Source organism: Canis aureus, chromosome 33 (assembly GCF_053574225.1).
Source record: "Canis aureus isolate CA01 chromosome 33, VMU_Caureus_v.1.0, whole genome shotgun sequence".
Lineage (NCBI taxonomy): Eukaryota > Metazoa > Chordata > Mammalia > Carnivora > Canidae > Canis > Canis aureus.
The window spans coordinates 11,213,666-11,231,243 of NC_135643.1; the positions used below are offsets into that span (position 1 = coordinate 11,213,666).

The 17,578-nt window shown below is 39.0% G+C and overlaps 1 protein-coding gene across 9 annotated transcripts in view; it reads right to left on the reverse strand.

Moving 5' to 3' along the window:
- SPARCL1 (SPARC like 1) overlaps positions 1-17,100 on the reverse strand; it is a 60,539-nt gene extending 43,439 nt beyond the window's left edge. For 4 of the 9 annotated variants that reach the window (XM_077882809.1, XM_077882810.1, XM_077882808.1 and 1 more), the window contains exon 1: positions 13,498-13,898. The gene's annotated coding sequence lies outside the window, so the exon portion shown is untranslated. Of the gene's footprint in view, positions 1-12,544; positions 12,672-13,497; positions 13,900-16,968 lie in introns of those variants that run through there. The other 5 variants (XM_077882815.1, XM_077882813.1, XM_077882812.1 and 2 more) reach the window with 4 other exon arrangements.
- Positions 17,101-17,578: the final 478 nt, after the last annotated feature.

Genomic DNA, 17,578 nt, shown 5'->3' on the forward strand with positions numbered 1-17,578 from the left:
AGTTCTGTGCCACTGTGCCCAGTCATGAATGAGGAGCATGCAAGATTTCAAAAAGAATTGTTTTTCAGGAACATTCTCAAATATTGTTCTGTCTCTCCATCTTGGGAGAAATTAGTACATTCTCCCTCTTCTATAATGTGTAATTACAGGATTACTTTAATTATATTTAGAGGATCCCACAGGCTTATCTTAGGCAAGACTGTGCAATAGCCATGTTTCCACACCTCTTCATTATTCCTCTTAGGGTTCCTCATCTGATTGTATGACTTGCCATTCACTAATCTCATTGAGTCTCATTTCACAACTCTATAGGATGGACCCATGAAGGCAATGTTTTGTTCTTTCCCTCAGGCATTTGCCAGCCCTTCTGAAAATTTCCACTACTGCCTGTGTTAAAAATGATTACAATGGACTAAAAGAGTATGAAGATCTGAGCAAACATGGTGCCTTTTTTTTTTTTTTTTTTAAGATTTTATTTTTGGGCAATCTCTACCCCCAACATGGGGCTCAAACTCAAACGCCAAGATCAAAAGTCACATGGTCCATCGAATGAGCCAACCAGGCACCCTGCAAACATGGTGTCTTAAAGTCAGTTACAGGTTTTCACTGACCTATAGACAAGGTCAATTCTTCTGATTTTTGTAAATCTCATGCTATGATCCCACTGGTTCCTATCATATTATATAGATGATTAGGTAACTAAAGTTGAATCAAGGATAGTAAAAATGCTTTTCTTTTGGAACTATGTGAGAATGGTATAGTGTGAAAAATTATTTTGGCCCTATATGTTTTTTTTTTTTTTTTGTTCAAATCATAATGTGGTATCTGTTCTTTTATTTCCTCTTTTTCTGTGTCTGCAGGGTTTTCTCATATTTACATTTATTTTTTTCTCCTCCCATCTTTTTGCATATTCTTTGGGGCAACAGATACTTGAGTATATATAGTCAGAGGTAGATGTACTACAAAGCTAAGAAGCTTAAGCTTTAGAGCTCCTCATTCCTTACAAAGCCCTGTACCTAATTTTGATTTTTCTATTTAAAAAAAGAAGGCCCCATACATACAGTAAACTTTTGGTTTACAAATTCTGAATCTACCCCTGAGTATGGCTTGCCTGAAGACCTGTGGCATTTGTTATGTTGTGGGACATAATAATACCTGAATGATTTGCTTCATGATATTAATGGCATGACAATTCAACTTTTGAAGCCTAGCCCATGATATGATCAGATATATTACTCCTATTCTTTCTTTGCCTTTAGCTCTTTTCTCTACATCTCCTAATTTATTTCATTCCCTACCTCCCTGGAATTTCTTTCCCCTGAATGCCAGGTTCTTAGCTTTCTGCTCTGACTGTTCTTTGAATTTCCCTTATTAGTTAAACTCTACCAGCACAATAGAAAACCTCTTTGGATTCAATGGAAATTGTCTCTCTTTTGTCAATAGAGTAAGTCTGTTGTTGAGCTCTGCCAGTTGGGAGAGGAATTTCAAGTGCTTTCAGCTCTGTGAATGTACCAAGGACTATTCACTGGGGTCGTTCTCTTCCAGGATTAAGAAAAACAGCAAATCATACCTAAGAACAGTTCCAAGTAGCCTCATTCTCATGGTGTTGGATCTGCTGGGGAACAATGGTGGGCTTTGATGAGTAGTTCCTGTGTGAACCACTAATGAAAAGACTTACTCCAGCAGAAATCCCTCCAGGGTTCAGCACATGGTTGAAGCCTCTCATGTGCCTTGGTGAGGGCCAACACTATTGTTATATTATATTATTATATAATATTATTATTATTATATATTAGCAGGGAGAACAACTGCTTTTCCTAGTAGTGCATTGTTACACATTACCCGCCTTCTCTAAAAGAAGCAGATATACAATAACCCTAATGAATTTTACAGCTGAGGTTTGAGCAGTTCTTTGAAAACAGGGTGAAAAACCTAGGCATATTTATGCCTTCCAAGGGGAAGCTCCAGAAGATTCTTTAAAGCAAGGAGAGGACGCAGCTGGTCTACAGCTGTTAATTCTACTTCTCCCATACTGGGAAAAGATTTACTCCCCCACCCCTACTGAGTATCTAGAAACCTTCCATCTATTCCAGATCCATACCACATCTACTCTCCAACCTGAGCTGTCCCAGAGTCTGTGTGAATTGCATCTTCAGGCTCTCTTGCCTGATGGTTTCTGTTGGGTTCAGCCAGTGGGGTACACTGCAGGAGAAATTTGAGGGAAGAGTGTAAAATCAGGGTATATATTTTCTTAGCTCCCTCTCTGGGACTGTGGCCCTCTCCTAGAGGCCATAGCTCCCCCCAGTGACCCTCTCTAGGCAGTGTTTTCTGTCTGAGTTTGGAAAATCCTCTCTCCCCTGGAATGTACAAGCTTACTTATTAGCCTGTTCTCAGAGGATTTTGTGGCTTCTCTATACCCTGCCCAGAGCTTGATAGATAATCCTTTAATACATTATCTCAAATCCCCAAATTCAATTTTTTCTGCCTGGATCTATCATTTTCTTGCTGGAACCTTGACAAACAACACTTGATTCAAAATTTAGGATACATGGATTTGAATATTTTCAGATCCTCTGCCAATGAAGCTACCTCCTGTTCCCCAGTGCTGCCCTGTTTCAGGTCTGTCTAATAGTTGCTGTGGGGACCCACTTGGACCCCTTGAGTTGGTATGAAGGTTATTTTAAGCAGAGGATATTTGAGATTCAACAGATGCAGAAAGAAGTCTTCTTGGAGCCTTCCTTATTGGACTAAAAGCAGAACCTTCTGAGAAATAAGAAATGCCATAAATTCCCTCTTCTACTCCCAGGGTACCTTCTACTCCCAGGAGAGAGACTGAGAGTAAACCTACCATAAATTCCTCTTCAGGAATTTTGTAGCTCTAAAGAAGAAAGACCACTGTACTTGAATAAATAAACATTTTCACAAAATCTCTTATCTCGTTTGCTTTAAAAGCCCATTTATCTTTCCTAAAGAAATCTTTTGTCCTTTCCACAGAAGCTGTTTCTTTCCCTAGTCCTTCCTTTCCCCTACTAAGTTAGGTATGCAAGCCTTAAACTTTAACCATTCAAGGAGCCAGTTCCTGCATGTATACGAATAAACCTTTTTGTCCTGTTAACCTGTCTTTTGTCAGTTTAATTTGCAGGCTCCAAATACTGAACCTAAGAGGATAGAGGAAAGAGTTTTTCCTCTTCTGTATTGCCTTAGCTGGTACACATTTTTCTTTTTAAATTTAATTTAATTAATTTATTTTTTAAAGATTTTATTTATTTATTCGTGAGACACACACACACACACACACACACACACACACACACAGAGGCAGAGACACAAGCAGGTCCCATGCAAGGAGCCTGATGTGGGACTCCATCCTGGGTCTCCAGGATCCCGCCCTGGGCCAAAGGTAGCGCTAAACCGCTGAGCTACAGGGGCTGCCTGACATTTTTCTTTTTAAATGGGACACAGCAGTCCTCACTTTGGAGAGAATCCAAAGCTACAAGGTATTCAAATATGGATTAGCACTCAATAAAGATGATTTTGCTGATTTAATCATAAGATCTGAAGGGTGAACTGAAGAATTTTAGAAAGAAATATGGGCAAACTATGGGAGTATTTTGTGTTAGAACATGGCTTTTTTCACTTTAAAGTACTCTCTCATTTTGCTTTTCATGCACTCTCTAGAATGTTATGACACCAAGATTAATCTGGAACCTCAGGAAGTAAATTACTGTCTCTGTTTCTCTCCCCTCCATTTTGCAGTCTATACCAAAGGAAATCCAACTCATTAGCTCAGTCTGACTAAACATTGTAAACTGTTCTAAAACTACTGAACACGTGGAGATTTGCCTAATCAAGAGTGGTCTAATGAGCCACATTAAAACAAAGTTGTACTCTGGATGAATGATACTGTATAAGGGAATCTGCTAATTCTTTTTGGACAAAGACTATTTTTGATAGTTTCATGGCACTAAAATGTACATACCATATTCAATAACTATGCTATGGATCTCTAGGCATTATTAGCCCTGTTATCAAGATGCTGGGAAGTGTGAGGTAAGTCAGCTACCTCCAGCCATGACTACATCAGGAGACCTTATTGTGGCCACCATCCAATACAGAGGATTTGGGGGCGGGGGGATGGGGTGATTGGGTGACAGGCACTGGGTGTTATACCATATGTTGGCAAATCGAACTCCAATAAAGAAATATACAAAAAAAAAAAAAAACAACCAAAGAACCAAATATGGAATAGGTATGGGCTAGATTTTTGTCTGTCACCTTTTGGGAAAAGAAAAGAAGTTAATCATATCCACAGCTCAGACTATAGTAAACTTCAATGTTCCTACCAGAGTATTTTTCAAATTATAAGAAAGCATTTGCTTTTGAAATCATTTTAAATTGTTTTCAGATTACAAAGCAACATCAATCAGCTGTTGTTGTTATTTTCTTTTCTTTTGTCAGTGAGCTAATGCCATACTCCTCCCATACCTCCATACCTATCTAAGAAGCTATTAAATGCAAGATCACTGGGAGTACCAAGGTTTAAACCGGAAGTCTTCCCAGTTTAAAACAAAAGCTTCTAGTATCTTCCTTTACCTATATATTTGATTCTACTGAATTCCAATAGAATGCTGCATGAATTTAGAGTTCGTTCAGAGTTGTTTGGTTCCCAATAAAAGGTTGAGGAAACCCTCTGAACTAATGGCTTGAGAGTTAAAAATGATTCCAGTGGGCTAAGAGAGCATGAAGACCTGAGCAAACACGGTGTCTTAAACTAGTTACAGGTTTTCATTGACCTACAATCAGGGTCAATTCTTCTGACTTTTGTAAATTTCAGTCATCTTTGTGACTGGGTTGCTATCATATTATATAGATGATTAGGTAATGGAAGTTGAGTCAAGTATGTAAAAATGTTTTGCTTTTGGAGGTATTTGAGAGTCATTAAATGGTTGATCTTATTCTTATTTATATATTTATATTAACTTTATGGGTGTAACACACCATTTTGAACCTAGGGTAAACTTTATCCTATAAAAAAAAACAACAAAAATGTTCTGCTCATATCCAATTAAAAACTTATTAGATAACTGGATGTTGGGGGTCCCCAGTGGCTCAGTGGTTTAGTGCCTGCCTTTGGCCCAGAGCGCGATACTGGAGTCCTGGGATCGAGTCCCATGTCGGGCTCCTTGCATGGAGCCTGCTTCTCCCTCCTCCTGTGTCTCTGCCTCTCTCTCTCTCTGTGTGTCTATCACAAATAAATAAATAAGTAAATAAATCTTAAAAAAAAAAGATAACTGGATGCTCTTTCTAAAAATTTTGTCCATTTTTTTTTTTTTTGCTAAACTGCAAATCTGGATTTTATACATATTCTATGACTACAGTGGTTATGTAGAAGTGATAGATATTTGATTAGAATGTGGTTAGAATTTTATTGTTTCAGCAACTATACACTTATGCCAGGTATTCGGAAAACATGTTGTTTCCATAAATGGCTATTTTGAGAACTGTCTCTGTTTATCTTATTTAGGTTTCAAGAATTTGGGGTGACCCTTTTTCAAGGAACACTGCAGTTTCCTCAAATGAATTCATTATCCTCAAATGAATGGGTAGCTGAATGGGTGGCACAGGACATCAAAGACGTCAGGAATAGAGTATAGAAGGATATTGGATTTAATAACTCACTTTTTTCTTGTTTAACATATTCCAAATTTGATTTAAAAAAAAGTCATCTTGGTCAATCGAAAACGTGTGTGTGGAGAGTGGCTCAAAATTTGCTTTGCCCAGCTAATGGATGCTTGAAAAAATCCCCAGAAACTCCAGCATCAGATATGAAAATATTTTTCCTTCTTATGAGGATGGGAGTAGTAATAGGTTATGGCCACTGTTCCTACTCAAGGCAGGAGAAGGTCACTGCAACCTTTCTGCATAGTTGCCTAAGGGAAGGCCGAACACAGGCACACCCCCTGCCTGAAGCCTCTTTGTTTGGCTTCCTTTTTATCAAAAGGATTGGCTTTCACCCTGGGAGAGGTTGTAATTGGATTTTAGCATGAAAGGAGGTTGTAATTAGATTTCTCAGCAGGTCTACAAGCTCTGTCCCTGGAAAAACAAGGAAAGGGGCCTGGATATCCTTTCCTCTAGCTGGGAAGGGAGCCCAGCTGAGCCCAAAGGGATTGGACTGAAAGGCAGGCAAAATAAGCTATGCCTGTGTCAGCCACCCCTGATTGATGGAGCTACGTCCACTCTGGCCTCTATGACCAGTGGCTCGTCCTTCAGATGGAGGGTGGAAAGCCGTGCATGTAATACCTAAATATGGTTTGGATGTTGCTTTGGTAGGAAACGTTTCTGAAAGGAACCCTCTGACTTTTGGTCTCTCTCTCTCTCTCTCCTGAAATTTCTGTATCGTAGAGAAGGGAAGAGAGCCTAAAGTTTGGCACTCCTTAGAGCATCATTATCGATCCAGATTTAGGAGTGGACTTACACAAACTACCAGAATATATTTTGGGTACTCTGATTCATTTTGAGTCCTTATTTGTAATTGGTTGCATTTCAGTTTCTAGGATATTTTCTGGAAGACTAAATTAGAATTCGATTGGGTCAGAGTAGACTTTTGTATTGGATTTCTTTTCAGTTTCTGAAGTTTCGTAGGACATTTGTTCACTTTATTAATTTGAAGCACTAATTTAAACTTAAAAAGAGGATTTTTATTTTTGGAGTTCTGCGTGTCCTCTTGTCGCTTTAATCTACTTATTCTAACCATCTCGCTCCACTGGGCACTTCTTAGGTCACTATACCTCTTCTCTCTTTTTATCTCCCTTCTCTTTTAAGCATTAACAAGCTGTCTGACCACTGAACTAGAGCAAACAGAGTTACCCATTCCTCTAAAGGGAGGAACAGGCTTGGAGTCTTTTGTTTTCCAGCTCTTCTATTGGCTACGTAAATAACTCCTTGGAAATTTTAGTGCTGGCAGTTATTGTTTGAAGTGGATTTCCGTCTTGTTGCCTGGAGTCCCCCAGGCAGCTGAACTGCCCCCTCTCCCCTTAGATGTTGGCTCCTTCAGAGGCAGCCTCAGCCAAACTTACAAGTCCTCCCCCTTCCTTCTAGGCCAAGGAAACTAAACAAACCTTCCTTTAATGTTTTTGGTTTTCAACGCAGGTTACGACTATTGCTCTGTTCATCTCACCTTGTCTAAAGTCCAACAAACTGAGAAAGATACACCATATACCCTAGAAAAAAGAGAAATTTGCACCGACTGTTTGCTCTATTTTATTTTTCTTCTTACTATTGGCATATCATTTCTTGACCATGTACTTCCATGCTTCTAAATAAGGTTAGGTATATCCTCTGCTGAATTCATTTATATCAGAGGAAGACTGTAGGCTGCTATTTTTAGTAATTATTATAACTATGGAAAAATTTCCTTTCAGAGAAATGCAGTCAACAAAATGATTATCATAGGTATTTCATAATCAAACTCAAACAGACCATTTTCCTTCACTCTGTCTTTACGTGATAGCCAAAGGCTTTGTTATTAGAGAGGCAACCTTTTAGTCACATTTCGGTTGATGTATGCTTATTGTTACCTGATCCAGAGTTAACAGTGATGTTTCAGGGCTTTTAAAGTGTTAATGAGTCTCTTGGGAGAGCTCTGTAGCTTGACTTTACAGTTACCCTGAAGGATTAAAAAAGATGCTCTTCTATTTTGAGTTCTCAGCTGAGTCACCATCTGACATCAAGGTGTCCCAGTCCTGTGAAGGATACAGACCTTCTGGAACTCTGACCTTCAACTGGCTGTCATTCTTCCTAACTGAACCTACTACCATGTGAGGCTGAGTGAGGGATAAACATGGTTAATGCCAGTTGGGGCACTGAGTCTAACCAGCATTTGCTAGAGATGTTAAAGATACACATTAAACGTGAATCAAGCAGAGGATAAACACTTCGTGCTCAAAGAAGAGGGCATTGTGGGGAGAGTTGCTTAGGATTTGCATCTCCCATTGTTCTGCTCTTTGCTCTCAATGTTCCTCAAAGAGCCCATGATCCCACCTGCTACAGGGTCTTTGTACAATGTGTGACACTCAGAATTCTCTTGCCAGCACCGACTCACCCCAACCACCACCACCCAACACACACACACACACACACACACACACACACACACACACACCAGAGAGTAACATTGATTTAGCTTCAAATCAAAGCCATCACTGACCTTCGGCAGGGATCAGACTCCTTATATACTTTCTTAGAACAAAGGTGCTTTGCCCTCTTAACATTTACTTTAGTATATAATTTTATATAATACATATTCAAATATACTGTGAATTTTTCAGCCCCCAAAATTATGCTATGAAAAGGAGCGGCTTGCCTTATATTCTAGTGCTTCTGAAATCTCTCACATTAAAGACCATTGTCTCAATGACTTAATTTTGAACAATAAAATAATTTTGAACAATTTTGAACAATAAAATAAAAAAAAATAAAATTTCATTTCAAGAAAACAGCCTAAAATGATTCCAAGCAATACTTATTTTTGTCATGCTTAAGATGGTCATCTTTTTTTTTTTTAAGATTTTATTTATTTATTCATGAGAGAGAGAGAGAGCGAGAGAGGCAGAGACATAAGCAGAGGGAGAAGCAGGCTCCCTGAGGGGAGCCTGATGTGGAACTGGATCCCAGGATCCTCAGATCATGACCTGAGCCGAAGGCAGATGCTCAACCACTGAGCCACCCAGGTACCCCAAGATGGTCATCTTGACAATAAAAACGGAGATGAAGATATTTCAAGCAGATTTAGTAATTATTCTTGAGATACGCCTTCATTATCTCAAGTGTTGGAATTGCACAGTTTCAGAAAAACCACACTTTATAGACTCAGGTGGTTTCAAGTAAGTCCTTGTGATGTGGGAAACAAAGACAAAAGAGAAATTAAATTTCCTTACTACTTACAGCCCATTGACAAGTTCTTGAAACAGGCAGAGTGACATTCATTCCTCTAGGAACTCAGCTGCCTTGAGGTTAGTGCAAAAGGCAATCTTAGCCTGACTCCCGGGATCCTGTAAGTCTACTTTAATGTGTAAAAATTCTTTGGAAACTTCTTTATTGCTATCCCTCACTGATCGATTCAGTGAGTCGATCTTAGGCATCCTGAGTACACATTACAATAAACTATCCATTTGTGCATAGGTTAGCCAAAGACTTTGGCTGAGGATCTTTTCATTAGAAAAATAAAGATGGCTTTGTAATCGAGGTCACCTTGTGTTTGGGCATAAGCACTTTTTATTAATGTGATGATCTGTTTAATAACAATCTCCCTAACTACGCAGTAAGAGCCACCAGAGCACAGCCCCGCTCCTCCTGCAGCATCTCTGGCATTTTTCAGGTACAGAACATTGAATACATGAGTTTGAGACATAAGGTTAATTAGTTACATAATTGCATGGCATGGACAACACTGAAGAAACTAAAACAAATTTTCACATAAAGCATCTTAATGAAAGATAAGATAACTTTTTATCATTAACCAAGATGAGAATTTTCTTTATTCTTTAAAAATGTAAAAACCCTATTTCTTCTCTTTTTTGAAATTCAGTGGTTCACATTTATACCATGATAATTCCGAGGACTGTATTCATTAGTTCACTCACTGGGATATTCCAAATTCAAAAAAAGCTATTTCCATCAAAGTTAGACATAATGATGAACGGTATTAAAAGAACTACTACTTATTAGCACTTACACACATTATTTCCGTTAATCCTACAATGATCTTATGAATTAGCTGTTATCCTCATTTAACAAATAGGGGAAATTGAGGCCTGGCAAGCCTAATAGTCACCGTTGGCCACTGGTCAGATACTGTAATAAGAGCCTTATATGCACTGTCTCACTCAATTCCCATAACAGTTTTATGACTATTACTATCTCTATTTTACATATGAGAGGACAGAGGCAAGGAGTGGGTAAGACAAAAACCGAGAGAGAACCGAGAGAGTTCCAGGATGTGAGTCCAGGCAGCCTGCCCCAGAATCCCCCTGGATAACCACGACACTGCGGTGCATGGTGAAGATGGGAGGAGCCAGTGGGAACTTTGAGAAAGGATTTATTCTGGGTTGTGCGGTATGTGCTATGAAGGGAGGTTATTTCTATCTTTCTTTCTTTGCCTTCTCAGTTGTTTTCCCCCTGCACTCCCGAGTAAACTGGTCACTGTTTTAGTAGCTTTCTGTTCATTTTCTTAACATCTATTCATTGAATCTCTAAAGGAAACATTTAGCTACTGCAGTTGGTGTACATAAGTTGGTTGCATAATAGGAAGGAAACAAGCCAGGACTGGAGACTTCATTTCTAAAGAAGGATTTTAGAGCAGACTAAGAGTTATTTCACAGAGTGGGTCATGAAACTCGAGTCTCTCTATACCCTTTCATTGCTATGACGACAGGCTGCTCCTGCTACATGTAGCCAGAAAAAGCAGCTGACATTTCAATGCCAGGAGAGTAGGGGAGAGGTTTACAAAAACAAAAAACAAAGCCCAAACCCTTTCATTTGAATTTCAGTTAGAAAGGAAAAAAATACTCCCAAAGCAAGTCAAAACCCCTATTCTTGCCTTTAGAAAAGATAAGAAAGGAGAAATGCTGGGGACCTTCTCCCCTGTCCAACTAGGCCAATAAAACAGAATTGACTGCAAAGCAGCATTTCGTCTCTCTCTCTTAATGGCAATCTGAGACAGAAAACTCCCTTTGGTTTCATCTGACTTGGCCATTAAGAGGCAACTAATTGATGAAGGAGTAAAAGACTCACAGTAATAAATACCTCATGTTGAGGCCCCCTGGGGAGCAGAGTAGAGTCAGATGTATTTTTCCATTTCTTTGGATAAAAAAAGACAATTCAAAGAATATTTACTCCTGATCCCCAAATTTGTTACCAGAAAAATAATTTCCAGTGCATAACCAAATACTTTCTCATGGCATGCCACTCTGTCAGATGCTATACTTGGTATTTAAAAAACATCTCATGTGGGCACCGAGGTGGCTCAGTGGTAAGCGTCTGACTTTGGCTCAGGTCATGATTACAGGATCCTGGGATCAAGTCCCGCATCAGGCTCCCCACAGGACCTGTTTCTCCCTCTGCCTATGTCTCTGCCTCTCTCTCTGTGTCTCTCATAAATAAACAAATAAATAAATAAATACCAAAAACCATCTCATTTAATTCCACCGACAGCCACATCTGAGGGTATTATTACCACTACTTGCTTAATAGATGGATAAACTAAGGCCTTGAGGGAAAACCTACAGCGTATTCCCTTCTTACAGAGTTCTAGTTGGGACATATCAGTAGGGTAGTGTTTTCATATTAGCTGTGATTGATTGATTACTTCATATGCACCAGGGATAGCTGTTTTCTTGACTTAATATCACCACAAATTTCTGAGGTGGCACCTAATTTTATGATTCTCATTTCTGCGACTGAGGCTCAAAGAGTCATTTGCCCAAAGTCACAGAGCCTGGTAAAGTCCAGATATAAACCAGATCTGGATGTTTCCAGTGCTCATGATCTCACTCACTTTCTTACACCATCTCCTTACACTCAAGACCACACGCTCTGTTCTGTCCATATTCTGATACCCAAGACAAAAACCAGGCTGGCCCCAGCTGGCACTACCACAGCAAGCTCAGCCTTTGGTGGAAGAGGCCCTGTAGGTCATATGAACGAGACCCCGGTTTCTCTGGCATCTCTTGGACTGCCAAGCCTACTGGGGAAGTTCTCTTGGGTTTATGGGCCCCCTTCTCCTTCACTGAAAGTTGTTCCAGAAGGATATGTGAGGGGAAAAGGGCACCTGAAATCTTTCAACAGTAGTTGTTTTTGTTCCTCTTGGTGGAAAAAAGATCCCTAACATGTTCTGGACGTTGTGCTAAACTTAACTAAAACAGCAATGCTGATCTACGGTTACAAATTAATGGAGTAAAAATGACAAGCTGTCAAAGGGAAATGAAATGAATAATGGTTGGGCATTGTCTAGATACATGGCCGTTCACTTCCTTTCTGTCATCACCTTTAATTTTTATGTAGTTGATAAGTGGAGCTGCCCATGGGAAAGTATTGGGAATTGAATCCCAAAAGACCTGGAAAGGAACTCTCAGTAATTTCTGAATGGCTGTACAGAAATTCCATAAAAGAAAAAAAAAAAGCATGATTCATTAATAACATGTACATATTCTTTTCAAAACTGTGGAGAGCAGCATTAGTTGACTGGATGGTAACTGGATGAAACAGACTGTACTGCTTTGCTAGATGTTGTTGAATGAACAGAAATAAAAACTTAAATCTTTCCTAAGAGGGGTGCCCTTTTCTTTTAAATAGTCATAGTTAACAATAGTCATTACCATCAAAGTTTCGGTGAATAAGCTCTGAACTGAAAAAAAAGTTGGTATCCTAGAGAAAGGGGGGGATTTTTAAAATATTTCTGCTTAGTTGGATTGAGGAAACATTTCTATTCAGTGTACTTAGGCCATGGGCCAGGGAAAAGCTCAGATACAATGCCAAGGTGACATACTTAACCTCTTTGTAGATTGAAGGCAGTGAAAGAGATACTCTTTCCGCAATACTTCTTGGTTAGAGTATTAACAGCATCAGTCTGCAGCTGAAAGCATGGTTTTCTCCTGCAGGGGGACCTCTAATATCTAGGAGGAATGAGTGAGCATGACTTGCATTATTGTTTTATTTTGGTAGAACCAGAAATGATAGTACCTTACAGTATAGGAGTTGTTATAATCTCCTTAGCTCTTTAGTTTCTCTGTCTCCCCTTTCCCTCCCCAAATAAGACATCATTAGGAATTAGAGAAATTTTCTGCGTGTGCATCTTAAGAAATGGTAGAAGGAGACAACAATTAGTAATAAAAGTACAAAAGGGAGTTAGGAAAGGAATAATGGTTATAATAACTAAAACATAATCAAAGATTATAGTAGTATAATTTTCCTAATCTTTTGGAAAAGCAAAATGTTCCACTTCTACATTGCTGTTAGGTACAGACTAGGACAATGATGGTGATAAGATAATTTTAGGTAATTTAAACACGGAAAACACTTTGATTTGAAAATTTATTTTTTTTAAACCTATTTCCCTGATGATTTAATATATGTAGTTAAATATTTCTATAAAACCCATTCTGGATTCAGACTTCACCAAGATCTGAATGCTAATTAGGCCGACAACAGTTCTACATTTGTATTCGTGGTCTACATTAAAAACCATCATTTATTACTACTTACTATTTCATCTTGGAAAAGAAAAGGAAACATGAATATGACGGTTAAACTTTCCTATTAAGTAGCTTTTCTGTAAATCACACAAAAGGTTTGTGGTGGTTTGTTTTTTTATTTTTTTATTTTTTTTTGGTAAATAAATGGCTTTGTACTAGGAAAAAAAATATTAGACATCTTCATCAGATCATGCAAATTAGTATAACAAATGCAATTAGATAATACAGTAAATGTATTAAAATTTACCTTCAGGTATGTGACTGGACTCAGAGCCTTGATACAAAATTGGAGTTGGATCCCCTCTTTGCACACAGCCAGGAAATAAAAGTTTGGTAAATACTCAATACTCTTTAAAAAAATCTCTTCCCTCTTTAGCTCTGCTTCTCTGCCCAGAAACACATTCGAGTCTGTTGGAGTTGAAATTCTGCTGCTCTGTCAACTAGTCAGGGTCTGAGGTGACAGACAAATGTGGAGGTTGGCACCGGGGTGTATTTCAGGCTGTCATCGTTTTTGTTGCAGATTCCTGCAGTTCTCCAGCAGGCTGGCCTCTCGGAGGGCGCGAGATGCTTTCCAGGCAGCGCAAGCCAACAGGGAAAGAGCTCATTCTGCCTGAGACGATGGAGTTAACAGTCCTCTCCTCTAGCTCTTGTTCTCAGAGGCTAATAACTTGGCCAGAACATAAGCACGTGGTTCTTTATGCATTTTTTTCCCTTTTTCAAACAACTCTAAAGCAAGCAGGATCCCTTTTTTGGGGGGTTTTATTTTAAGGCTCTGAAAAGAAACTCCACTGTTGTTTCTTATTAAAGGAAATTGGAAAGTGGGGGTGAAGGAAGGGAAGAGAATAATTGCAGCAGACGCATTTTTACTTGCTTAATTGGAAATTGTTCTTGTGAGTACAGTCTCAATTTTAGTAAATTGAGTAGTAAGGGCAGGGTACCTCAGATACTTTAAACATTCCCTAAATGACCTTCAGAAACTTATGTATATATGAAGCATCACTCATTCATACTATAGATCCCTCAGATGCCGATGTAGAAATGTTGCAGTTCACAAACTATTATTCTCCCATCACAACTCCTTAACTGAACCCCCTGTATAACCTGGTCTATGAGAACAAGTTTTCTTATGAAACACACTGGTGTTACGCATTTATTTTTGACTTGGCATTTTGGTTATTTATATACGTGTCTAATCTGTTCTACTGCTACTTCCACATTCATTGTACATTTATTATGTGTCGGACACCGTGCTAACAGTTTTTTATGCATGACTTCAGTTGATCCTCACAAGTCTGTATGAGCTGAGTAGAACTATGTTCCCATTGGAGGGTATATAGTGTAAGTGGTAAGGGCTGCACGCTTTGAGGCCACATACCTTGGGTTTGCGTCCTAATTTCACCACTTCCTAACTGTATAACCTGGGACAAATGATGTAACCTCTCTAAGCTTCAGTATCCTTATCTATAAGATGGGGATACAAATATGGAGATGATAACAATATCTATCTCAGGCAGTTGTTCTGGGTTTCATGTGAATGCAAGTGCACAGAACATCTCCTGTCACCAGCAGGCCCTCGAATGGTAGCTACTGTGATACGCATGAGGAAATCAAGGCTTAATAAAGCTGAGTGATTTTTCCAGGGTCTCTAGCTCATAAGTTATAGAGTGGGATTCCAACCTAGCTATCTTGGTCAACTGCTATGCTTATGTTGCTCGACCTCCAGGCTATATATAATACCTCCTTCTGAGGGAGTTCTGAGTTGCTTGAGGGTAACGATGTGCTCCTTCTGCCTGGCACAGCGCTTTGTTGACTGTAAATGCTCCACTGAGATTAGATGAATGCTTATAATTTAATTTAGATTTTCTACACTTATGCCAAAGTCAGGCCCAAAGCAAAATAACAACAATCAAAATAAACAAAACCTCCACCTATAGTTTTAGGCAAGTATGTCCTTAGACAATTGTACCCAACCATGTTAGAAACACCCTATTTATTTGTCAGAACACCACAAGAGAAAGGTAACAATAATTATCTCTATTTTGCAGTTGGGGAAATTTGGAAGCAGAGGAAACTGGGCAATTTGCCTAGGAACAGAAAACAAGTCACAGTGCAGCTGGGAACTGTCTCACATCTCCAGAATCAGGATTACTTGTTCTGAACGGTCTTTCCAGGCACAGGATGGAATGACGTGATGTCCTTTTGCCCCAGACAATGGGATGTTTTTCCTTAGCCAAGGTCCAGGGTGTGCACCATCTCCTCAGAGGCAGGATCAAAGGAGTGGGCTGTGTTTGACTTTGCTTCTCCTCTGTGTCTGTGCACATCTAGGTCTGAGAAGTGCAGGGCACACAGGCACCATTTTTCTGACAGCTTCTGAGGGCCACAGGTATGGTGGTACTATTGCAGGGGATGTAGGACAAGCATTTCTGAAGATTTTGCCTGGTTTGGCTATGGATTTTCTCTGGAACCTGAAATACTGACTTCTTATTCTAACCATATTCCTCATTTATCTCAAGATAGCGTTATGAGACCAATTTCAGGTAATCACATTAATTCAATGAAAATGTAGAGAAAGTTTTAGCTGGAGGACTATGGAAAAAAAGACTTGACCAACAAAATATTCTAATACTAAAATTGGTATTTTATGTGTCTATGACATTGAGTGAAATTTCTTATGGAAATTTACATTGACATAGAAATAACTTGGTTAAAGCAAACTGAATTTATCTTTTAAGTAAAGTATATGATTTATCTCTTAAAAGTAAATATGTAACTACACAGTTCATTTGTAGGTGGTAAAGCTAGAGAATTTTGACTGTTATATTTGGTGTTTTCTCTGGATCTTATTGACCTATAATATGATTAAAAAGATCTACTGTATTTCTTATAACTAGATAACCATTTTTTTAAAATTAAAAAAACTTTAATCTACAATGTCTTTTAAGTATGGTTTTATTTTGGGAATGTTCATGGGCAGATATCCAAACTCTTATTGTTTCTAAGGCTGTCATTTCTAAAATAGTTTACAGCTCATGAAGCTGAGGACAATAAACCTATAATAACTACCTAACAGATGGAGCTACAGATCAGATTTAGAAACTTACCCAGTGTCCAAATGTGATTGGAGAACCCTGACAAATAAAGTGCTTATTACATTACTGCATATGAACTGACCCACATAACATCAGCATTGGTCAAAAGGATCTAACAAAAGCCAATATCAAAGATGAAGTATTTTTTTTAACCCTTGAGGGCTAGGATTCCTTTTAAGAATCTGACAAAAGCTGTGGGAAAGCTCCTAAAGTCCATCTAAAGTCCATAAATTACCCCCTCACTCAGGGGTTCCATGAAGTTAAGAACCTCTGATTTAGGTAAACACAGAGAACACATTAATCAATCCTCAAGCACTGAATAAGCCTTTTTGTTATACATAGCACAAATCTCTGGGTGATATGAGAGAAATGTCATAGTTCTTGCCTATTAGGAGTCTTAAGACACAAGACATATATATACTCATTATCAGAAGGGGCATGATTTCCTTGAAATAGTGGAGAGCTACAGGTAGGAAGGGAGTATGGATGAAGGAAACGTGCGGTAAAAGCAGTTTCAATAATTATCTTGTCCAGGGCTTGGCCTGTGGGACCTTCCTCCTTGCTATGCTATGTATTAGTTTGCTAGGGCTATCATTAACAAAATGCTACAGAATGGGTGGCTTACTTACCTAAAACAAATTTATTTTCTCACAGTTCTGGAGGCTGAAAGTCCAGGATCAAGGTGCTAGCTGGGCTGGTTTCTCCTGAGGCTTCTCTCTTCTTGTAGATGTCTATCTACTCGCTATGTCCTCACATGGAATTTTCTCTATGCTCATACATTCCCGGTGTCTTTTCCTTTTCTTAAAAGAACACCAGTCATATTGGATTAGAGCCCCACCCTTATGACCGCATTTAACCCAAAATACCTCTTTAAGGGCTCTATCTCCACATTCAGTTACATTAGGGGTTAGGGCTTCAACATATGAATTTTGGGGGGGTTGGGGGGAGATACAGTTCAATCAATAACATCTCATTATCTGTCATACCTTGATATTTAATTCCTTGTGGGTCTTACACCGGGATCCACACTTATTTCTCAGTTCTGGCTTAGCTACTGACTTCTACTCATGCAATCTCCCCCACCTCCCAGCATCATATCCTGGCCCTGAACCTTTTAAGATCTCTCAGCTCTGTCTCAGTCATCAACCCACTGGGTCAATTTCTGATGATGGGTTCTTACAGGACTTTAGTCCAGCCATCCTTTCCTAGGCTAGCCTGGTTCTTCTGTGGCTTAGTCAG